This window comes from Tamandua tetradactyla, chromosome 10 (genome assembly GCF_023851605.1).
Source record: "Tamandua tetradactyla isolate mTamTet1 chromosome 10, mTamTet1.pri, whole genome shotgun sequence".
NCBI classification, from domain to species: Eukaryota; Metazoa; Chordata; class Mammalia; order Pilosa; family Myrmecophagidae; genus Tamandua; species Tamandua tetradactyla.
Window position 1 is genome coordinate 68,105,340 of NC_135336.1, and position 23,985 is coordinate 68,129,324.

At 34.6% G+C, this 23,985-nt stretch overlaps 2 pseudogenes; both read left to right on the plus strand.

Annotated features, from left to right (window-relative positions):
- The first annotated feature begins 15,952 nt into the window (after positions 1-15,952).
- LOC143647966 (small ribosomal subunit protein uS2 pseudogene) lies at positions 15,953-16,809 on the plus strand (annotated as a pseudogene).
- A 6,454-nt stretch (positions 16,810-23,263) lies between these two features.
- Positions 23,264-23,573, plus strand: LOC143647967 (cytochrome c pseudogene; annotated as a pseudogene).
- The last annotated feature ends 412 nt before the right edge of the window (positions 23,574-23,985 follow it).

Below are 23,985 nucleotides of genomic sequence, written 5' to 3' on the forward strand. Positions count from 1 at the left end.
TGAGAAGCCAGCAGGAGCAGCTAACATTTACTGAGTACTTACTATATGATTTCTGCACTGTGCCAAGTAACTATTTAATATTATTTTATTTACTCTTTAATCTTCACAATAGCTCTATGAAGCAGTTACTAATACTACTCACAATTTGTCAATAAGAAATCAAGATGTATAGCTGTCACATATTAGGTAAGGATAATTTTACCTTGCTCCCTGTCTATCGAGAAAAAAACTGGAATGTTAGTCTGACCCTAAAGAATGATGTAGGTAATTGAATGTTCAGATTTGTTTGAGTAAGTGATAATAGACAAGAGATTTATATCTATGGAGAAATGGAAGGTATTTACAGAAAAATCCAGTAGAAATCAATACTGATTTAATTCCCTAAAGCTGCCAAAATGCAATATAACAGAAATGGATTGGCTTTTAAAAAATGGAAATTTGTTAGTTTGCAAGCTTACAGTTCTGAGGCCATGAAAGTGTACAAATTTAGGCATCATCAAGATGATACCTTCTTCCTGGAGAAAGGGTGTTGGAAATACTGGACTCCTCTATCACATGGCAAGGCACATGTGTCTGCTAGTCTCTCCATTCTCTTCTAAGTTTCTTTGCTTCCACCTCTGGCTTCATTGACTTCTCTGTTTCTGTGGCTTTCCCCCCCAGCTTATGTGTCTTTCTCTCTGTGTTCTGTCTTTCTCTCTGTATTTCATCCTCTTATAAAGGACTCCAAAAAGAGGATTAATTCCTTCCCCGAATGAGATAGGGGAATTTAAGTTAAGATCCTATCACCAAAAGATCCTACTTGCAAGGGTTCTACAACCACAGGTATGATTATTTTTAAGACTATGCTTTTCTGAGGTACATACAGCTTCAAACCATTGCAGAAACTGAAGTCTGCTAGAAAGTAGCAACATGTCTATTTGACGTCTGTTTATTCATTCACCATACACAGTCAAGATGTTTGGGAGACAACATACAAGCCCTAGAGAGATTAGCCTGGCATTCACTAGGAAGGATGTCAGGGCACCAATTAGTTAGATCAAGGAGACAGAGCTGCAGCCCCAGCAGGGAAATAGATGGTTAGGCAGGAAAGCCAAAGCAGAAGCCCATCAGCACAGACAGGATAAACAGGAAAAAGCAGCCATGCAGTGAGCACAGAACTACCCAGCCTCAGTCACGTTAGAGAGAAAAATTATAGCAACAGGACTATTTGCAGTGGGGATGTGGGGTGGGGAGGGAGGAAGAGTTAGGGATGACAGCAGTGAAGCCAACTGACCATAGCAACAGAATGATTTCCTCCACAGAAAATAGCTTTCCCTCTGCTTCTGTGGGTGTTGGAATTCTACCCTTCCTTCAAGACCAACTTAAATGTTTTGTTTCATAAATGCTTTCCTGTTAATCCAATTACATCATTCCTTGCCTCTGAAATACTTGCACCTTTTCTTTATCCTTATATTTTGTCTTCTCCTGTAAGTAGTATAAAGTTAGGTTTTTGTATTTCATACAGTATAATATTTGCCTTTCTATTTGAATATTTAGTCCCTGTACATTTGGCATAATTACTGATATAATTGTGCTTGGATCTACCATATTTCTATGTGCTTTTTGTTTCTTCTATCCTTTGTTTTGTTTTTATATTCCTCCTTTCTGTCTTTCTTTTGGATTAACAAAGTACGTTTAGTTATTATTGGTCCAATTTTTCTCCTCCACTAGTCTTTTTTTTCTGGTTTGTCATTTGCCTTTTTTATTGAGATATATTATATATTCACATACCATATAATCATCCAAAATGTAAAATTAGTGTTTCACAGTATCATTATATAGCTGTGCAATCATCATCACAATCAATTTTTAAGCATTTTCATTATTCCAAAGAAAATAAGAATAAAAATTTTAAATGAAAGTAAAAAAGAATACCCAAGCCATCCCTTACCCCCACTATATTTATTTTTTTACTTCTTTTTCTTCCTCATCTGTCTATACACTGGATAAAGGGAATGTGATTCTAAAGGTTTTCACAATCCCATGAGCACACCTTAAATGCTCTACAGTTATTCAGTCATATTCAAGAATCAAAGCTATTAGATTATAGCTCAACAGTTTCAGATATTTCCCTCTAGCTACTCCAATACACCAAAAACTAAAAACAGATATCTATATATTGCATAAGAATGGCCTTCAGAATGACCTTTCGACTCTTTGAAATCTCTCAGCCACCGAAAATTAATTTTGTTTCATTTCTCTTCCCCTTTTTGGTCAAGAAGGCTTTCTAAATCCCATGTTGCCAAAGCCAGGCTCATCCCGGGGAGTGACATTTCACATTGCCAGAGAGATTTACACCCCTCGGAGTCTTGTCCTACATGGAGGAGTGGCAGTGGGTTCACCTGCAGAGTTGGCTTAGAGAGAGAGAGGCCACATCTGAGCAACAAAAGAGACTCTCTGGGGATTACTCTAAGGCATAATCATAAGTAGGCTTAGCTTCTCCCTTGCAGGAGAAAGTTTCACAAGGGCAAGTCCCAAGATCAAGGTCCTGGCCCATCAAATTGGTGGTCCCCAATGCTTGCCAGAACATCAGGTCTTCCCCAGGTGGGGAAGTTTAATATTTCCACTTTTTTCCCCAGTCCCTCAGGGGGACTTTGCAAATACTTTTTTACCTTCTGCCCAGATTACTCTGGATGTTTCAGGGCATCCCACCAACCTATATATACCAAGATTTCATTCCCTATTCAAGGTTCCGCGTAATTATGGTGTGCAAATAAGCTGAACTTACAAGTTTAATTAGATAGTGTGGTATCAAAAACATAAATTTTGCCCCAAAGAAACATCTCCTCCTTTGGTCTTACGTGAAGTTGAAGTTTTAAAATACAGTCACTATCATCCTTTAGTCTGACTTACCTTAGCCTTACACAGATCAGCTTCATTTATTTCTCTAATTGAAATCTGATCACTTTATCTACATTCTTGACAGTTGCTATATGGGGTAATGATGACTTTAGTAGCTGCAGAACTCTAGCTCTGAGTCTCAGATGTCACACAAATACCCAAAGTTCCAGGAAATGACAGGTTATACCCAAAGAGCTCAGCATCTCAGAATTTAGAAATAACAATTACAATTCTGGGACAGCTGTGACTTCTATAAGAGCTTAAAAAGCAGGAACCTTTACAAGTGGTCTTCATCTGATAATATATACCCTAGAATTTAGTTCTCAGGGTTTGTACATTATAGTTACATAACCATTATTTACTTTTCTTTTAGTGCTTACCCTGAACAGTTTAATCTGTACCACTAATTTATTACAGCCTACTTTATATTAGTATTTATACCTCTTCCAAAACAATGGAAGAAACTAACAATAATTTAATTTTATTTACTAATCATTGTGACCTTCATGCTCTTATTGTCTTATGCTTATTTCTTGGTATACTATAATTCTCAAAGGACATTATTTTTTTGCTATTGCTTGAATGTTTTCTATTTCCTCAGTATTTATGCTTTCCAGTATACTTCACTTCTTCATTCCTTCCTGAAGTTTCATTAATCCACTAAGATAATTGTCTTTCACCTTAAGAACTTGCTTTATAAATAAGGACTTGTAGACAAATCTGCAACTTAAAAATTCTCTCACCTTTTCTCAAAATATCTTTCTTTTACTTTCATTGTTGAAGAATATATTTGCTGACAAAGAATTCTAAGTTGGCAGATTTTCCTTTCAGAAATATATTAAAGTATTATTTCATCAGTATTTTAAAAATTCTGCAGTAAGTTTTCTTGCTGCTCTTTTAAAGATATTGCATCTTTTCTCCCACAGACTGATTTTCTCTGTGTGTTTGGTTCTTGACATATGATGTGTCTCAGTGTGGTTTTCTTTCCGTTTATTTTCCTGGAGTTCAGTGAGCTTCTTGAAACTGAGTATTTCTTTCATCAGCTGTGAAAAATTATCTTGAAAATGTTGCTTCTCCTCTATTTTCTCTCTTCTCTATTCTTGGGAGTCCAGCTACAACCATATTAGGTCTATCTTAGAACTTAAGTGTTTTGCAACATATTACACCCTAATTTTTCCGTTCTTATTTCTTTATTTTCTATAAGTATATTCTCTATTGGTGTGTCTTTGAGTTTACTAGTACTGTCTTCTCTGTGAACAGACTGTTATTAGACCCATCCAAATAGTTCTTGATTTCTCATATTGAATTATTCAGTTCTATCATGCCATTTGATTATGTGTAATTTTTTCAATTATTCACTGAAGTTCTCTTTTTTATCTCAGAAGTTTTGTGTATCATTTCCTGCTCTATTTTTTTTACAGGTTACTCATGGTTACTTTTAAAAACTTGCCTGCTAATATAATCATTAAGATCTTCTTTGGGTCTGCTTCTATTGTCTTTTTTTTTCTTTTTATTGATCATATTTTTCACTCTTCTCATGTGTAGTAATTATTTTTATGCTGGACATTTTGTGTAAAAGAAATACAGAGGTTTCAGATAATATCATCATGATTCACCAGAACCCTCCCTGTCTTTTTGCTAAGCAGATAAAGTCTCTATATATCTATATAAATATATAGACCAATTACCTTTAACCAACCAAATATTGAGTGGGATAGGCATTGATTACAGGTTTATTGAATGCCAATATACCTCTGCTTCATCCCTGCTTATCAGACACATAACCCTTTGAGAGTTTTGTTTTATTTTGTTTAATTGAGAGCCCAGAGGATTTATACCTCCTCAGTCCTGAAAGACAGTAAGAGATTCTTTTATTCCCCTCAGAGATTTTGAGCTTCAGCTTCCCAATCCACTCTGCTTCAAATTTGGCAAACACTATGACAAGTTATTGACCACAAATTTGAAGCTAGAACTATACCTCAAGTGGGAATTTATCTCCTAAGCACTGTTATCTCTTAAACACAACAAAATATTTAACTCTGCTTTTCAGAAGATTTCAGTCTAGATTCCCATATAGTCCCATAACTCAGTCAATGGATCATGAAGAAAATCAGCTATTCATTTAAAGTTCTTCAAGTTTCTTATTTATCACAAGAGACCCACCTCACCAAAGAAAGCTTTAATAGGGTAACTATCCTAATACTTAAGATTTCTGTGCTCTTGGCTCCTTCTATCTGGAATATTTTTTATCTCCCTTCACTTTCTTCAGACCTTTATTGCTGGGTTGAAAAATGCCTTGTGCATTTGAGGAAGAGCATCGAGGCTAGTGTTTCTGAAGTGGAGTATTAGAATATGAGGAGATGAGCACCTGCGGTATATCTGGGGCCAGATGCTTTGTAAGAAATTTGGATTTTACTTGGAATGAGATGGTAGGCCTCTGAGAGTTTTATGGAGAAAAATTACACAATTTCATTTATTTTTAAATGGGTCACTCTTGTTGTGTGGGACTAGACTTTGTCAGGGTGAGAGACAAAAACAAAATTAGGGAGATGCAGATGCAAATGCAAGACTTGGGTATCTATGATGATTGACAACCAACCAGATGAATAAGAAAGGATATAAGAATCAGATGAAGTACTCAGTTAAGTACAAGGAAATTCAAGAAGTGTGATGCCATTCTGGTATACTGACAAACTAGAAAGCAAAGAAGGAATGAAGGGAGGAAGGAAGGAAGGAAGTTTCAGCCAGAGCAAGAAGTGAAGTGGATGTCTAGAAATAAGGTTGAAGATGTCAGGTGTTGATGAAAGATTCCAGAAGGTTCCATGTCAAAGTACCTAGTGTTAGTAAGGAATACATATGTCTTTTCTTTCAGAATAGATATAAAGATACTCTCATTTCTGATCCATCAACCTGAACATACTTTTTAGCTCCTATACCAGAGTTAACCCCACCATGTTGCTTCATACTGCAATCTCATCATCTTCCTTTTTTCAGGAAGACCTAGTTGTAGGGTTCATTATCTATTATATGCTCAAGATTTGGGGAGATTTTGGAGGGATAATGGTAGAAGGGATAATGATATTTGCACCAAATGCAATGTGATATGAGACTTACCTGTGATGTCTAGAATGGTATGGTCCCAGTACTATTATTGTGCTGTGTTTATGTTAGATATTCAGATATATGCAACAAATTACCCCAAAAATTAGTGATTTAAAACATTAAACATTTATTATCTCAGAGTTTATGCCTCAGAAATCTGGTAGAGCTTTGATCTTTCTGAGATAACAAAAAAAGGTTTACTGTTATATTCTCTGTTTCATCTCTAGATCCCATTTTCCTGGCCGTATCTTGGATTTGATCTTTATTCAGAAGCAATTTCTTAATTTTAGTATCATTTGCCATCTGAAGAGGCTGAGAATATTCAAGAGTCTTGACATCTTTTAATAGTTCTTCCTTTGATTGATCTCTCTCATCTCACATTTCATTATAAGCAACAAGAATACAAAACAAACAAGTAGTACCTTCAATATTTTGCTTGGAAATTTCTTTGGCTAAATCACCCAGTGGATTAGGCACATTCTCTATTTTCCATGCTTATGCAGGCAACAGTATTGCTAAATTTCTGCCACTATATAACAAAAGATTTTCCCTTTTTTCAGTTTCATTTACGTGGTCTTCACTTCCTAATAAACACTTGCCAATAGCATCCTCAAAATCTGGATTTCTGATAACAGTGAGGTTTACCTATTGTGCTCCTCAACATTGTTCCAGCATCTACCCACTGCCTAGTTCCAGAGCACATTTTTATGACAGCAGCCCACTTCCATGTGCCTAATTCTGTGTTATTTATCCATCACTACATAGCAAATAGTCCCCAAACATAACAGCTTATAACAACAAATATTTATTATCTCACAGTTTCTGTAAGTCAGAAATTTGGGGATGGCTTGGATGTGTCTCTCTGGCTCAGAGTTTCTAAACTATAAGTCTGTACTCAAGGTTGCCTGGGGCTGAGGTATCTAAAGACTCAACTGGGGAAAAGTATCTGAAGACTTTCTGGCCAATCACCCATATGAGGAGCTTGTACAAACGTTAGTACCTTCTTAAGAGGCCTCTCCATTGAGACAGAGAGAGAAGCCACAGTATTTGAGAAACTTAATCTCAGAACAGACATTGCATTTGTTGTATTCTTTTTGCTATAAATAAGTCACTAGATTTCAGCCTACACTAAAGGGAAGGGTTTACAGAAGGCATAAATCCAGGAGGCGGGAATCATTGAGGACAATTTTAGATGTGGCTTACCACAATTAACATATGTTCATGGTTGAAGAAAATGCTGAATTTTAGTCAAAAGTAAGTAACAATTAGACATATATTTTTTCTCATCAGAATTCATGGATCTCATGTATTAAGAACACCCAGGAAAGAAAGCTTTTGTCAGTATGTCGACAAAGAATTATTTGGATAAATTATGGCAGAATGACAAAAATATTGGCATCACCATAAAGACTAGTTTATAAGGATAGAATACCCTATGTTTATATATTTTTAGAGAAAATTTTAGCTCCTCACAAATAAATTGCTTTCTATAAAACAGCTTTTATGAAGAGAACAATTTTCAAGGTGCAGAATCTTAATTATATATTCTCCATGTTTAGTCATTTATGTAGTATTGCTATTTTCATTTCTATATCTATACCATCTCTATTTATATCATTATCTATAGTTATTAAAATCTACTACAAGCCAAGGATTTCAACCTGGAAAATTTTGTGTAAGGAGTTAAAAGTTTTGGCAATTTTGTATACCCTGTTTTCACTTTCATGCTTGTTTTAGAAAAACTTAAATTTGCAGTTCTCAACTTTCACCATCTATGCTAGATGTTAACATCTTTTGCTCTTTTTCATCATTATGTTGACAAAAATTAGTTAGGAATAAAAATAAAACATTGCAATCTTTTACTGCATTGCTTTATTGTATTAACTTTCATTTAAAGCTCTTTTTGTTTGTTTGTTATCTTCCTGGTATCACCTTTTCCTTTCAAGGATTCACATCATTTCTCCCATATCATTCTCATTCAAAAGACTTTCATTTACTGAGAGCTTAATTTGTGTGATGCATGAACTAGGTAAAGGTAATAGAAGTTAACAGTTATTTATCCTTCAGACAGCAATGTAAATATATAATTTTTTTTTCTATTTGTGACTTACTACAACTCTTTAAGTGTTGCTATACTCATTTTTCAGAAAAGAAAATTGAGATTTGTTTTTCCCCCAATAAGTAAGCAAATAAGAGTTCTAGGATTAAAAGCTGGGTCTGTTTCATCACAGACTTTCTTTCTCTCTCCTCAAACCTCCCTGATAACTGCCACAGATAGGTTTTGGATACCAAAAGAGAGTAATGTAGGGTCCCTTCCTTCAAGTAGTTCATTTTACTTTCTTGACACATATTTATTATCATATATTTTGGCATTACTAGTTGATTGATTTCTTTTAAACGAGATTATAAATATTTTTTATGGAGGAAACAGACCTTATATTTAGTATCCTCTAGAATAGTTGCTTATGTGATATATGCCTTAATATAATGCAATTGTTTTATCATTGACAGTTAAAGCAAATAATCAAAATACATTACTAATGGGCTGGAAATAGGGCAATTTTGTCTATGTCTTTCATTTTAATTAATTTATTGTTCAAATGACTTACTCCCCGTTAAACAACAGAAAGTTAGGTTTTAAAAAGAAAATCTATGCTTTGTGCCTAGTATAAGTTCTTAAATTATTTCTTAATCTTCAGTACAGTCATATAATAATTGCATTCTTAGAGGTAGATTGTGGATGAATCATTGTGTAGAATCCTATTACAAAATGTATCCATTCAGCCCTTCTGTGCAAGTATGAGCCATTTTTAAAAAAATCATTCCATTAGAGATGAAAAGCAAACTTTGCCTTAAAAATATTAGCTTGCATTTAACTTTGGAATTTGCAGTCCTCTGAAAAGAGTTCTTAGTTTCCCGAGTTTGGCACTAGGCCGGTTGCTGTATACATTTCTATACTTAAGGTTTGTTATCAATTTAGTTGGACAGCTTAAATCTAGCATACTGATGTGGAAATATAAACAAATGTTAAATGCACTTCTGCATTCCAATAGGCCTTTCCCCAAAAATCTTACTCTTAAAGCCATTCTTTTACAAGGAATGTAAAATCTGAGAAGAGTTTTTTTAAAACTTGTATGACGCTATTTTTATATACCTAGAAGTCTAATTTGACACACTATTTAGGTTACCCTAAACTTAACCCAATTTAGATGTGGGTTTTGACCTGAAGTGACCTTGTTGGCTTTGCAAAGGATTGTTTCAATAAACAGATGGATCATTTTCCAAAGACAAATGTTTTAAAATTAAAAAGTTATCAATATCCACATATGACCTCTGAAAGATCAGCAAATTCAAGAAATGTAAACCTTCAAAACAAGCCATTGGGAAAATGGAATTCAGTGTTAACTTGGCTTATTAGTGTCCTTTTATTTTACACGATTTATTTTATGTGGTTATAATCCATTAAGTTGAATATCCACAAACTTCTATTTGTAGGTTTCCTGGAAACATTTGATGAATTGCATCCAGCATTTCTTATTAACAGTCTTCTTGAGCAATAGGCAATTTTGTTTAATATACTTGTAAAAAGTATTACATTACCATAATTTTTGGATTCCTCAGTAAATTAATATGATGAAAAGGCAGAAATTAAAAGATAAAAGGATTTATAAGAATTGCATTTGACAGCTTTTATATCACAGAGCAAATATTAAAGGTAAGATAAAATACAACTTTGTTATCTGAATTTGTACTTTGAAAGTATAGATAAATGCAGTATGTGTGGGGAGTAGGGATTTAAATTAAACAATGAAATGGAACTTTAGGATGCAATTATTCTGAATTCTGATTTCATTATAGAATTTCCTTCAGTAGCACTCACCAGATGCATCTAAAATATGAGTTGGTTTACTCATTTTGGGAAGTAGCTATCATATACATCACATAATAAGGACAAGTGATTATCTTCATGCATATCTGCCTAAAGATTCAATGACAAACCTCATTTTTTTGCATATTGAACGTTTTGATCCAATAACTCAACTGGTAAAAGAAAATGTATGCTTGGAACTCTCTGCAGAATTAATTTTGGAAATCCGAAGTTATCTATTGTTGGATTCAGAATATATGTACCCTTCCTTACTAATTATTACATTAATTATTATTTCTAATTTTTAGAAATTACAAAACAAAACTATTCTTTTCATTTAGTGGTCTCAAGAAGTATAAAAGCAATATTCATACCATACATATATTTAAAAGCAGGCTCTGCTCTTTATTAGTTGTGTGACTGTTCTACTTTGCTAGCTGCTGGAATGCAACACACCAGAGATGGATTGGCTTTCAGTAAAAGGGGATTTATTTAGTTAATGTACAGTTCTTCAGAGGAAAGGCAGCTAACTTTCAACTGAGGTTCTTTCTTATGTGGGAAGGCACAGGATGGTCTCTGCTGGCCTTCTCTCCAGGCCTCTGGGTTCCAACAACTTTCCCCGGGGTGTTTCCTTTATGCATCTCCAAAGGCCTGGGCTGAGCTGCAAGTGCTGAGATGAGGTATGCTGAGCTGCTGGGGCTGAGCTATGCTGAGCTCTCTCATTTAAGCACCAGCCAATTAAATCAAACATCATTCATTGCAGCAGGCACGCCTCCTAGCTGACTGCAGATGTAATCAGCAGCAGATGAGGTTCACACGCCATTGGCTCATGTCCACAGCAATAGAACTAGGCACCTTCGCCTGGCCAAGTTGACACCTGAACCTAACTACCACAGTGACCCTAATCAAAATTGTTTGCCTTTCTGAGCTTCAGTTTGCTCTCCAAATCTCAGTTTTTCATCTCTAAAAAAGTAAAGATAAGTTAGAATTCTATAAATATTAAATTGATATATGTATGTATAGAATAGTGAATATTTCAGGTGCTCAATAAACATTCTTTAATAAGTGAACAGACGGATGAAAGAATGAATGTTTGTGTATCTGTGTGAGTGTGTATGTGTATCTATAATTGTGATCTGTCGTGTCTGGTACCTGGATATTAGAAGTACTTAATACATTATAGTTATTATTCTTTTTTGTTATTCTCGGAAGTGATACAAAGGTAGTAAAGAGTTTCAGAGTCTCTGTGCTATAAATGTTGCCGGCTCCTGTGGTTAGCGAGCAAATGGAAGCGGAAATGTCTCTGAGGCAGTCCCCTCTTGTCAGGGTTATTCATTCCTTCTGTCCAGAATATGAATAAAGAACTGACAGTAGCACTATGTCCTTCCTTATTTCCAACACCACCATGACCTAATGTCCATGAATTTGTGCCCAAATATTTGGGTCGCGATAGGATTTCACATTCCCAATTCCAGTCCAGAGGGTGGTGCCACGGTAACATTTGCTCAGAGACCACAGGGAGGGTGACAGCACTCTAACCTCCTGTTTCTCAGGAAGTAAAATGTTAAAGGCTGTCTGTGTGGGATAACCATATGAACCCACCCAGAGCATCTCCTTTTGGAAAGAGCAAATCCATCCTTGCAAACTTTAGCCAAGGCCTACTTTAAGAAGGGCATCTGGTACAAGCAGCTCACAAAAGCTGCTGGAAAACAAACAATTCTGATTGGCATTTTCATGTAAATGGTTGATTTCGCCTCTTTTTATTCTAGATAAATTGTAGTTTTTCTTGTATTTTCCACTCTCTGACTATCATGACAGAGATATGAGAAGAGAAAATTATTTAAAATACATTTATTAACTTGATATGTATAGACAAGTAAAGGTCATCTATAGGAAATGTAAAAAGAAGAATGTGTCTACAAAATAGGACTAAAGATTACTGCTCAGATACTCTTATTTCAACTTGAAGATTCAGCTTTTGGCCCACAAATATTTGCATCTATAAGATTGAGTGAGGAGGTAGTTAAAAAAAGAAATCCCCAAGTAAGTCCTGGGGACACAAAGATGAACAAGATACTGACTAGATGATTTAGGACTTGGCTTCATAAAGGAAAGAAACAGACATACCAGTAACAGTCAAAACCAGAGATGAATAGAGATATGCAATTAGTGCTAGATAGAGGAATATACAAAGGGTTATGGGACTATAAAGACCTGTCTTCCCAAGCAGATCAATTTTTCTTACAGAGTAAGAGTGGTGATACGGAAGCAGCATCTAAGCTGGTATTCAATGCTCAAAGGGAAATTCAGAGAAAGCCATGTCCCAAGCATGGGAGGAGGGTGTGGTATATGCAAAGACTCAGGGACCTCATAGTTCAGGAGCCAGGGTGCACGAAGAAGTCAAAGAATGGAAGGAGATTAGAGGGTGAGCTCGACTATGGAGAGCCTTTTGACCTATCCTTAAGTGGCTGGAATTTTTTTTTGGTAAGCAGCTAGGAGATATCAAAATCTAAATGGAAATACATAATTAAATGTTCTGTGTTGATAAGAGAGAACTCTGACTAGGTGATCAACAGCTAGGGACTGTAACTAACTAATGAAATAGAAAAATAAAAACTAAAAGTCAGTGTCATTTTAGGGTGATTTATGTCCACATTAAGGGCTGTATAGTAATCCTCTAACGGGTAACAGTCAAGAGTACTAAATATATATTATGTCAGGATAGAAAGAATTGGAAAAGTTATGTGATAGGAGCAAGAGACAAAGGAACTGGGACACTTATGGTGGAAAAGCAAATAGAGAATGATGGTTGAACTGTTGGTCTAGTGGTTAAAGAAAAAAAAAAAGGTTAAACCTTTGTTACTACCCATCTCACAGGTATGCAGTTTCATGCTTTCAGATAAATTAATCTTGTTATCCTTAAACATTTTAGCTCTTGATGGTTAAATTTTGCATTTATGGAATGGGATAAATAACTGATAAGTCAATAATGATTTAGTTCTCTTATGTGTGACTTCAAAGATTTCAAAGCATATTTTGAACTATTATCTCATTTTATCTACACACCATTGGTGTGAGGTATATCCCCATTAATGAACATACCATAAGACACATGGCTTGCCTGAAAATTACAAAGATTAAAGAGAATTCTGATCCTTTGTCATGTTTTAGTTGCCATCATTGGTGTTTCCTGGGGTACTTGGAAAGTGTGTTTCTGAATGGCAGTCCTTTGTGAGTGCAGAGTAGAAAGGTTTTCTTTTTTAATTTCTGTGGTTGATTGTAATTTTCTATTAATATCAATCTAATTCAACTCTCCGTAAGTCATGAAAACAGTCATATAACAATGATGGCTATTTATTGAGGAAACACTTCATATATTTTATGTATCTCATTTCATCCTTAGTGCAATCCTGAAAGGAAGCTATCATTCTCCCCATTCTACAGATGTGGAAACTGAGAGTGGAGTTAAGAAAACTGTTTAAGAGCACACAGTCCTTAAAAAGAAAGGCAGAATTTTAACTTCATGGCTTTCTATATTAAAAGCCACTGCGATTGCTACTGTCCAGACTATCCGTCTTGGTAGGAAGTGCAATACTCCCTTATCTCCTGACCCCTAGATGACACCAGTAGACTATTCAATTATAAAATTATATAACACTTCAGCTCCAAGGCTGAATTTCACAGGAAAAGTAAAGGGATTTTTTTTAATGGAAAATACATTCCCCCAGGAAACAGTAAAGAATTGGACTCTAAAAAGGGAAATGAAAAAAGTAAGAAAGAAAGTACCCCCATTGTTACTCCAAGCAATTATCATTATTTTTTTAAATAGATATCAAGACCAGTTCTAAATTAAAAATATTTCTACCTTTACCTTGTCAAAATACACAGAACATCATACTGAAGCTATTTCTGTACATCCAATCTGGCTGCTCTGTAACAGCAATTCTTCAAACACCTTCCTTCCCTGCTGTAGGACCTTCACAGGAAGCAAACTTGCTTCTGTCAAGTTGCCTTTGTACATTCAATAGACACATCCGCTAACTGAGGGAAGCTTTTCTTCTGTGTGGATGGAAAGGAGCAATCTCAGTATGGAGGTCGCTGTCTCTATTTATGTCAGGATTTTGAGGAGTTATGTAAGAATCTCACTTCTTTAAAGCCAGGGCGCATTTGGATTTCAACAGTTAATCTTTCTAATCTGTGCTGTTAAAGGTAGCAGTGTTATCAGAGGGCTAACTGCCTGCAGGATTCAAGATTTAGAACTAATCACTGAAGGAAAAAAATCATGATTCTGCATTAACTGTGGACAGGTCACCACCATGACAATGATAACCTATATAAGATGCCATGTATTTATTTAAAGGTTCCCTCAATAATTCTATAAATGTGAATCTTCCTGGAGCATATGCCAAATGCATTCTTGTTTCAATTCTGTTGCCGGAATCATCTTATAACAGAGATCAGTGTCTCCTGAGCTTAGTTTTAGATTCCTCTGTGCTTGATTTAGATTATAATGTATAATTTTCTGATTATGGTGGTTTGAAACTATACATACCCTGGGGGCGGGGGGGAACTGTTCTTAAGCCTAATCTATGTCTGTGGGCATGAATTTATTGTAAGTAGGACCTGTTGATGAGGTTACTTCAGTTAAGGTGTGGCCCACATCGATCAGGATGGGTCTTAATCCTAGTACTGGAGTCCTTTATATGCTGAATGAAATTCAGACACAGGGCAAGAAAGCTAGAGGGAGCAGACAGAAGCTGAACATAAAGAGAACCCGGAAGAGAAAGGAAAGACCCGAAGACTGCCATGTGCCTTTGCCACATGACAACCTTAGAACCAAGGATTGCCAGCAGCCAACCACAGAGTGTCTCAGTCTTCAGGGAGAAAGCATCTCCTTGATGATAACTTGATTTGGACTGATTTTCTAGCCTCAAAACTGTGGACAACTAGATTCCTATTGTTTAAACTGAACCATTGCATGGTATTTGCTTGAGCAACCAAGGAAACTAAAAACTTGCCTTCAATTACTCTGTTAGAAATGTGCTATAATATTGTTGGGAGCTATGAAGTTTAAGAAAACAGGATTTTCTTGGTGGAGAGCTGTGCCAGTTTGAATCTGTGGTGGACCCCAGAAAAGCCATGCCCTTTAATCCTCATTCAGTATTGCTGGGTGGGAGCATTTTGATTGTTCCCATGGAGATGAGACTCACCCAATTGTGGGTGGTAACTTTTGATTAGATGATTTCCATGGAGGTGTGTCTCCACCCATTGAAGGTGGAGTTGCTTACTGGAATCCTTTAAAAGAGGTAACATTTTGGAGAGAGTTCCTTTAGTAGAGCCATGAGAAAGCCAGCAGATACCGCCATGTTTGCCATGTGTCCTTCCAGCTGAGAGAGAAACCCTGAACTTCATCAGCCTTCTTGAACCAAGGTATCGTTTCCTGGATGCCTTAAATTGGATATTTCTATAGACTTGTTTTTATTGGGACATTTTCTCAGCCTTATAACTGTAAACTAGCAGCTTATTAAATTCCTCCTTTTAAAAGCCATTCCATTACTGGCATATTGCATTCAGGCAGCTAGCAAACTAGAACAAGAGCAATTTGCATTTTAGTTTACTTTTTTTTTTTTAATGTTACTTGGTCTTGATTAAGAGGCAATGGATGGATAATTGAACTTAAAACTGCTTTTATTTCTCTAAAGAGATATATGTAAAAGATAAGAAATAGACCATTAAAAGGAGAGTTAAGTATCACAAAGGACACATTGGTAGAAAATTTTAGTGCCCATTCACAAGCAGCTCTCTAATTCAAAAGCTAAATCCTAACATAAGATGAAAATATGTGTTTTGAATAATTTTGACTATTTCATAAATTTTTATGATACTTTTTAAATCAAAGTCAATGTTTTGTCTCAGACATTAACTTTTCTTGGAGTTATATGACTACATACATGTATTCTCCCTCACACTTTCATCTAACAGCGTAGCTTCCAAACAATTTTAAATTGTAAATATGAAATCCTGGCCTTTCCGCGCTATCATAAAAGGATCCATGTGGCATTGTTGTCGGTTCCCATCATATCTTAAAGGGAAACTTAAACAATGTCCAGAGCCCTCGATGTCCTGCAGATGAAGGAAGAGGATGTCCTCAAATTCTTTGCAGCAGGAACCCACTTAGGTGGCACCATTTGACTTACAAATGGAACAGTTCATCTGGGAAAAGTGATGGCATCCACATCATAAATCTGAAGAGGACCTGGGAGAACCTTCTGCTGGTGGTTCGTGTAGTAGTTGTCGCCATTGAAAACCCCACTAATGTCAGTGTCATATCCTCCAAGGTTAGCAGCCAGCGGGCTGTGCTCAAGTTTGCTGTTGCCACTGGAACAACTCCTTTGGCTAGGCGCTTCACTCTGGGAACTTTCACCAACCAGATTCAGGCAGCCTTTCAGGAGCCGCGTCTTCTGGTGGTGACCAATCCCACGGCTGACCGCCAGCCTCTCCCACAGGCAGCCCATGTGAACCTGCCCACCACTGCTCTGTGTAACACAGCTTCTCCTCTGTACCATATGGACATTGCCATTCCCTGCAACAAGGGAGCTCACTCAGTGGGCCTCATGTGGTCGATGCTGGCCTGGGAAGTTCTGTGCATCCATGGGAAGGCATGCCTGATCTCTAATTCTGCGGAGATCCTGAGGAGATTGAAAAGGAAGAGCAGGCTGCTGCTGAAAAAGATGCGACCCATAAGGAATTTCAGGGTAAATGGACTGCTCCCACTCCTGAATTTACTGCTGCTGGACTCGAGGTTGACAAACAGGTCTGAAGTCATACAGGTCCCTTCTGTGCCTAATTCAGCAGTTCCCTACTGAAGACTGGAGTGCTCAGCCTGCAGCTGAAGGCTGGTCTCAGCTCCCACTCCTCAGGCCACTGAGTGGGTAGGAGCAACCACTGAGTGGTCATAAACTGTTTTTCCATAGGCTCTTAAACAAAAGTAGAAATAAGGTTGCTGGAAAAATATAAAAAGTTTCTGTTTAAAAGAAAAATAAAACCTGGGTGATATATACACATTCTGTAATGAGTTTTACCAGAATCAATTCCATCTAGCAATAAAGAAGAATGCTTTGCTAAAATGAACACTGGAATCCCTTTATAGTACCGATCCTGGGGTTGCATGTCTAAATTCACAATATCTTATATCTTAACTGATCATGTTTCATGAGACATCAGTTGCATTTATAAGGCAGAAACATTCGGAAAAGAATAAATGTCAAATGGGAGAGAAATTTGTTAACATTTAAGTTGGAGCTGAAGAAATAATGTATTATTCTTACAGAGAAGCATTTGATATTGTTTGTGTATCCAACAGAATGCTTAGAATATTTAAGAAACACAATAAATGTTAATTAACAATAAATCTGAAAGCATTGTTAAAGTTTGTTTCAAAATATATTAAAGGGGGAAATAAATGAAATAGGCAACTATATCCACTCTACCTTCTGGCCTAATTAAAAATTCAATATTTTAAATTTCTTAACTTTGTTATGCATTTTTTTTCAACCATCAGGTTTTAATTCTTATTCCCATGAGAGCTGAAGGAAATTTTAGAAATACTCTTTAGAGTCATCCTGGTACGTCTCGTCGGAAACACTTCACTGATATACAGACACAATTTGCTGTGAGAACTTGAGAATCTGCAACATTTCTCTTGATGTGCTGCTTGGGAATCTAAAAATTCAATCCCACAGGCCTTTTAAATCACTGTAAAGTTTTCACCCCTTTTGTGTCCAACTTTTCATATCCAACATAGTGTAATCTGAGCCATCCCCGAAATTCTGCCCTGGATAATTCAGTAATTCTTAACAGCTGACTTCAACTTCAAATATCAAGTTCTAGGCACACAGAGACCTTTTCTCCTTTGGGCCATTATAAAACTCTATCTGTCAATGTCACTTTTTTTGTTAAAGGAAGAATAAAAGAAATATAATTTTGTTATGTGTGTATTCTTTAATAACATACTTGACATCTTTATCTGATTGAAGATGATTAATATTTAGTTATAATGATAATATTTAGTTATAAATGTTAAGTTTTTAAGAAGTTTTTTTTTAATTATAGACCTTCTCATGTAGACGTGTGAGAAATAAAGAAAACAGACTTGTTTTATTCACATAGGCATAAAGATTCCTTCCAATAGCAACCTTTCTTTGTGCATTGCACTTACATGAAAAGCAGCATATATTCAAACTTATCTGACATCATGTTGGAATCAAAGCAAGTTAATGTTTAGCTCTTTCTCCATAGAGAAACAGAGGGGCTGTCTATGAAGTGGAAAGGAAATGATGAATCAATTTGCATTGATAAATTTCTATTCAAGACCATATTCACCCAAATAAAAGTCAAGATGTATTGATTGTATAAACGATTATTTATATGCTTCTAATGAAACAATGGAGAAAAGAGGGGAGAAGAGAGAGAAAAAAGATTAACATGCTTTCACTTTTCATAAATACTTAGAAGTTGAGATATCTTAGTAACATGAAGAGAGATGCTTTGACAATACCTCGTCCCTGTTCTTATAGGAAACTCCCATTAATTTAGACTAATTTGGTAAAAAAAAAAAGTCAAAATTAGTTTCAATTTCTAAATATTGTGCTATTACAAGGGAAGGAGCATATTGCTTTATCAACTTTAAAGAGCATATTTAAATAAATGCCTAAAAGATATTTTTGAAAGAAATTATCTATTATTTAGAAGTAAATGCATAACTCTATAGAGATGCTTGAAAACTATGAGGTCTCTTAAGTAAATGCATCAATTGTCCTGGCAGTTTTGTTTATACTGTCAAGCTTTTTGTAAACAAAAGCGAAATTTCATGTTTCTACTTTTGGGAATTGATGAATTTCAAAGTTTTTAATAGAATGCTGTGGTAATCTTTTCCATCTTATTTTTTACTGAAGTTCAGAATAGCTCAGTCAAGCTGGCTTTCAATTTTAACCTTTCCACAGGAATAACTAAGTAAATCAGTTCTAAAGGAGTAATGTACCTATTTGAGAGGATTATTTATTAAGAGAAACTTCTATTTCAAGAATGGAAAGCAAAACAATATTTCTCTTAAAAGTTTACAAGTTAGAGATATAGAAGAAAGGAACTTTGCTTGAGCATGCAAACAGTTTAAATTACTTTATAATGCTTATTTTATATTTTCAATAAAAAACATATACAAGCATATTGAAAAATTTTTAATTAAAAGTATATATATCTCTTACCTTAAAATTTCAATTACTGCTATTTTGTTGTATTTCATCACAGCTATAATAATACCGTATGCATGTTATCTCTATTGTTTTTATAATTCTAAATGTAACAGATATTATAAAATTCAAATATTATAGAAAAAGGATATACTTTAAAAATAGGTGGTATATTAACAGGTTGGTCATATTACAAAAAATATTCTTACATATGCTAGCCCATTTGTAATTATTTTTCAGAATGCAGGATCATAGAATGCATATTATAGTTTCATAACTTTCTTCATCTAACAATATGTCTTTCTCTGTCAGTACCTATAAACTTATTTTTTCTTTTCAATTACGTAATATATAAAATATTGTTTGCCAATTTTATCCTAGGCCTTTTTTAATTACTTCATAGCTATTTGAAAGTTAATGATTCATTAATTCAAAATTCATCAATTCATTACATTTAAATGACTATAATATTCCATTTAAAGATGTACTATTGATTATGTCCTTATTTATTTCATATTAGAAATTTAGACCTCTTCTAGTTATTTTTCTTGCTTTATTACACATTATTATGATTAATGCTGTCATAAATATTTTATTATATATGGAATTATTTCCTTAGTTTCTCAGGGATTTGGGTCAAAGGGCATGACCATTTTACGAACCTCATACAAATGAATTCTAAGCTTTGTCAATCCCAGAGAGAGTGAGTTGTCATAAAAAGACTGTCTAGTAGGAGTCAGACAAACCTGGCTTCTGATTTAAGTGAATTTGGACAGGTTCCCTGTTTCTCTGAATCTTACTTTCCTATGTTCCTGAGTAGGATTAAATGTAAAAAATGTTAAAGACCTTCATTTTGCCACTAAACCAAGAGACTTTGGGAAATAACCTTCTTAGCACCTACATTTTTGTTGCGTGTTTGACTTACAGAGATGGCAGATTGTTGTGTGTGCATGTTCAAATATCTGTGCATGCACATGCACTATCTCTTTATTTCACTTGCAAATTGTGAATTACCATATTTTTCATCTTATCATTATAATGACAATTTCTAAGATGAGACATTTTTTTCCCTCAGTTTATAGAGAATCAAAGACTTCAAGTGACTTACAGATTGGACTGAGAATATATTCTTGGGAAGTTTGAGATGTGAATACATTCTAGAATATAGGCAGTTAGACTAAATTATAAAACATCATTTAATCCAGAAATTTTCAAAAGGATTGACAGTTATTTTGGCAGGAAATCCATGGGGAAAAACTATCCTCCTGAATTGTAATGGACACTGGTTCTAAAGATAAAATAGAAGGCAGAGCTCATGGAATAAAATCCTGTTTCAAAGAACCATGACCCAATTTTTACAAATGTGTTCCAAAGAAATGTACTCAGAGAAATGAAAACCAGATTATTTCCCTTATATTGTAGCTGAGAGAAACTACTGAAAATATAAAATAAATCCCAGATTTAAAATACGAGTCAAGATTTTGAAAAAACAGTGACAGCTTTGTTTTCAACTTTTAACCCAAATAAATTTTAGAAAACTCAAGAAGAACCACATGAATAAGAAAGTCTGCATCTTATGGATGCTAAGGTTACTCTTAAGAAATGTTTTTGAAATAAATGTAATCAAGCATTAAAGTAGCATGCAGTGCTAAAATGAAAACAGGTAAATTCATCATTCTATGCAATTTATGTTCCTTGAGGCATTGCCGTTGTTATTTTTTATTAAAGAATTTACGCACCATTATACACCAATGTTGGTTTTTCCTCACTGAGATGTGAATGGCATATAAAGAATGCTTTAAAAAGGGAATGGAATGTGCAAAACAAATCACTCCTTTACTTGGTAAAGAAGAACTTTTTAACTAATGTTCAATGATTATTTACTCTTTTACCAAGAAAATGTTGATATATTATTTCATCTATATAAATGTAGTACTTATTTAAAATATTAACTCATAATAGATATATCATAATATCGTTATAAACAATTCTACAAATTTACCAACACATACAGCGTCATGCAAATATTGGTGGAAAATCCCAACAATTCCTAGGCAACTATGAATCTTAGAATTATCACTTTAAAATACCGAAAAAGAAGATGTTCTCTTGAATTAAAAAGAGTAATTAGGATTATATAATCAAATTATCAGCTAATACAGATATTAATTTAAAAAGAAAAGCAAAGAAAATCTCCTGTACTCAATAATTTGATAGTTTTAGAAATTCATGTTTTTTTATTTCCTACCACTCTAATATCATTGTTTATTATTTTGAACTGTGTCTTTATCTTTCTTATTTAGTTTTCTAAGGCACCCATATAGTGGAGCAGATGGGAAGTTTTTATTTATCATGTTTTGGCCAGCAGAGGGCAATAGAGCATTGTATACTTAAATTAACACCCTCAGCCAATTGAAATATTTCATAGAGAAGGTATTTTTATTCATGGACAAAGATACAAAAATAGAATTCCATCAACTTCTTTTTCATTAACCTGTGTGTGTGTGTGTGTGTGTGTGTGTGTGTGTGTGTGTGTGTGTGTGTACCTTGTGTTTTAAATCCTGCTTTTGATAATTTACCATAACTATAGTCGATGTATATAACCTAAAATTAATCCAAAGAAACTTGCATGAAAAACTAAAAAGTAGCATGGTGGTAAATGTCATCTAATTTTTGAAGAAAATTTTAAGAACTGAAATCCAAAAATTTATAAAGAAGTTTCATAGATGCTTTGCCCATTTATAGTATAAAGGAGAGAATTCTTTGAGCTAAAACAATGCATCTCATTCAAAATAAATGGTTTCCCAGTACTTAAATTAAGTATCCATTAGTATATCCACTCCAAGCTTCATGTTTTAAACTCAATTTAGTTTATTATATTCATTATTGTTTTTAATGAATTTTATGATGGACTGATGAAATCTACTTCTCAGAATCTGTGAGGATTAATACTGTAATGTGCAATGTGAAAAAAATCTTGATAAAAACCTAATTCAAGTAGAATGTAATATTTACTCTCAAGTTTAAGTTATTCTGAAGATTTTTTTCGACTCCTTACTGTATATTAGAAAGTTGACTTGTTCATTACATATCACTATTATAAGGGCCAGAGAAATGTGGACTCACTGAACTTTCCAGACTTAAATAACTATGATGCCTTGATTCCAAAGCTATTGTTTCCCTTCAGTAAGTCTCATCTACTCACAAATGGATGAATATTAATAAATTTCATTCCGTGACAATTAAGTATACACATTGAGTATTTTCTTTTCATTTTCTCTGGCTTTGCACCTATATAATCCAAATTATACAATCTCTGCAACTGCAATGAAGTATGAGCCAAAACATGTGCCTTCTTTTTGTCAAAAGAAGACAGTGGAAGATTATACATCTTTTGAATCATAAATTACTAATTTGGGGACTATAATTCTCAGTTGGTTTTTAAGCAATTAGAACATTTTCCCATTATGCATCTGTTATTTATACAATCATTGTTCTGATATCCAGATGATAATCATGAAATGTTCCCCTGGTTGAAAAACTTTAAAAATGTAATAAATTTATTTATTCCTTATTCCTTTATTCCTTTCTCTTAAAATCATATTTACTTATTCTCACAACATTTAAGAGGGAATATTCCTTGAAAATATTATATTCGTAATATCCAAGCACTACTGAACCATCACATTTCAGATATACCACAGCAACTTTAATTTTAGCAAATACCCATTTGTCGTACTCAAAAATGGATCAGCACTAATGCTATTGTTTGAGAGTATGGGGTCCTACAGTGGGTCCTAAATACTACATGCTAAATATATACTATGCCCTAGATACATATAAACACTATGTTAATTTCAAACTCTGTTAAATTTGAACTATTTTAGAAATTCACTGTATATAGATGACTTTTCAACTGTAATGATGAATTATGGCTTTCTTTTAAGCAACAACACTTCCATGCTTTCCTTTATTAATGGAAACAAAACTTGCAATTCTTTACTTTTTACTCTAAACTTACTTTTGGAGGTTTCCTGATAGAACACTGTCAAAGTGACATAACAATACTAATAAATGTCTATTAGTAGTTCACCATTGGAGAGCAGGACATTCATTTTCTGAGCGGGGACGTTGGTGTCGTGCACTAGGAGAGAGCAAATTCAAAATGGGTGATGCTGAGAAGGGCAAGATGTTTGTTCAGGAGTGAGCCCAGTGCCACACCGGGTAAAAGGGAGGCATGCATGAGACTAGGCTAAATTTGCATGACCTCTTTGTACAGAAGACAGGCCCCTGGATTCTCTTACACAGATGACAACGAGAACAAAGGCACCACTTGGGAAGAGGAGACACTGTTGGAGTATTTGGAGAAACCCAAGAAGTACATCCCTAGAACAAAATTGATCTTTGCTGGCATTAAGAAGAAGGCAGAAAGGGCAGACTCAATAGCTTATCTCAAAAAAGCTCTTAATGAGTAATAGTTGGCCATTGCGTTATTTATTACACAACAGATGTCTTGTGACTTTTTTACATATATCATATTTAAATTGATCTCATATACCAGAATTCGGACCATGAATGGCTGTAGTATATTTTTGTAGGGCAGTCCAGAGTTAAATAAGATTAGCTTACAGTTAAATGCATATAATGATCCTTTTAAAATTTTGATGACAATTTTGGTTCGGCAAGTACTGTCACTATTTCCCCTTTCTAAAGATATAATTGGACTGAGGCTAGGCTGAATCAGTAATGTTCAGCTTTTCACAGAGATGGTGAATGTCAACTCATAACCTATAGGAGATTGGTTTTATATTTAGATTTATATAGCTGGTTTTATTTCCCTAGTATTCAATAGGGAAATCCCTTCACTGTCTCATGGAACAGAACAAA